Source organism: Mytilus californianus, unplaced genomic scaffold (assembly GCF_021869535.1).
Source record: "Mytilus californianus isolate M0D057914Y unplaced genomic scaffold, xbMytCali1.0.p SCAF_9, whole genome shotgun sequence".
Taxonomy (NCBI): Eukaryota; Metazoa; Mollusca; class Bivalvia; order Mytilida; family Mytilidae; genus Mytilus; species Mytilus californianus.
The window spans coordinates 92,253,852-92,255,744 of NW_026262745.1; positions in this window are offsets into that span (position 1 = coordinate 92,253,852).

Here is a 1,893-nt window from a genome sequence, read left to right on the forward strand (position 1 = left end):
TTTACAACTGTAGTTTTAATCGCGCCTGTAAATAAAATCAACATCTACATGATTAGTTTCGTATCCTTTGTCATATATTTCATCGTAATTTCTCGACCTTATATTTGAAGCTGGAAGAAGTAACCTGTTCCAGCGGCTTATCCCTACAACCATTTACATAGTAAGTGGCCCTCGGTGGTCATACAGCTCGTCCGGGGTTGTCTCATTTCATATCTTCATGCTTCTGTCAGATAATGGTCACAACCTACAAACTGATTATCCTGCCATGACTTTGTTGCGCAGACGGACCCCTTCCCCTCCCCCATTATGTTTGCTTTTAGTTCAGCTTTGTGCTTTTACAAGCCCAGGAGGAAGAGCGTTCCAATTTCTGATTGTTCGTGTGAAAATTGAATATTTGCGATAATCACTTGATATCGCTGGAGGATGGAAGCTTCTGTCATGCATATTTCTGGGCAGTAGTTTTGATGGCATTAAAATCCCTTCCTTTGTTATTGCTACTTTATCATTTTCTATTGTTATAGAGCAATGTTAGTCTATCTTTATATGTTTTTTTTTTATTTGAAGAATTTTGTGTTGGTGGCAGACGTTGGATAGTTTTGAATAGTAAATTGTTCACAATTTTTATTTTGATTCGGGACAATTTATATATAGAGCGTGAAATATGACACCTGTTTATTGTTTCACTGAACTGTCAAAGGCATCATACTAATATCAGTAACCGATGTATCATAAGTTTGATTATTTGTGTGGTTGTGTTGCTGTCTGGATGACACATGCCCCACATCATTCTCCTTTTCATAATTTATATGAACAAATTGCTGGAGTCATATAGCTCTTGAAACAAGAAAAATAATTTTTAACTTAGAATAATTGAATGATATAATTTAAAGAAAGATAGAAGAAACATTTATTTAAGGTCGGGTGTCTTTTTCTGACCATCACTGATCATCACTTCTGGACGTGTTGCAAAAATACTTTGTTGGTTTAAAAATATTTTACCAACATACATGATAATGTGAACCCTATTTTTATTTAATATTTCGAAAGTATTTCTGAAAAGAAGATCTTTCCGATTGAATTTGAACCAATTCTATCGTTTAATGTTCACTCAATAAGGAAAAAAAAAAGTTCCTGGCCCTATATATATAACCCATATCAGAAGTCCATGGACTTCTGCCCATATTGAATAACTGTTATTTCGTGAATTCAATGCATTTTAACGAAAAAAGGCCCGTGAACCCCAGTTTTTTGGCCCCATCTATGACAGTAGAGGGGCATTATGTTTTTCGGTCTGTGCGTCCGTTCGTTCGTTCGTTCGTTCGTCCGTTCGTCCGTCCGTCCGTTCGTCCGTCTGTCCCGCTTCAGGTTAAAGTTTTTGGTCAAGGTAGTTTTTAATGAAGTTGAAGTCCAATCAACTTGAAACTTAGTACACATGTTTCCTATGATATGATCTTTCTAATTGTAATGCCAAATTATAGTTTTGACCCCAATTTCACGGTCCACTGAACATAGAAAATGATAGTGCGAGTGGGGCATCCGTGTACTATGGACACATTCTTGTTTTATATCTATTTTATATCTAATTTTTTTCATAGTAAAATTTGTTTGAAATTTTATAGGCCCTTTATATTTTTTTCATAGTAAAATTTGAAAGTATACATTGACTTAGAAGTTTAAGAAAAAAAATCTATCGTCGAACATTTAGACACCCCAACTGACAATTGTTTGTTAGTTTTGTTTTAATATTAAACGTACGTGTTTTAATCAATTGATAATATTATGTTTAAAAATTGATTTATATATCAATATACATTTCAAATTACAGTACGTATAATAATGTCTACTCCGACATTGACATGATTTTAATTTTAAAGTAACATCGAATACCTAATT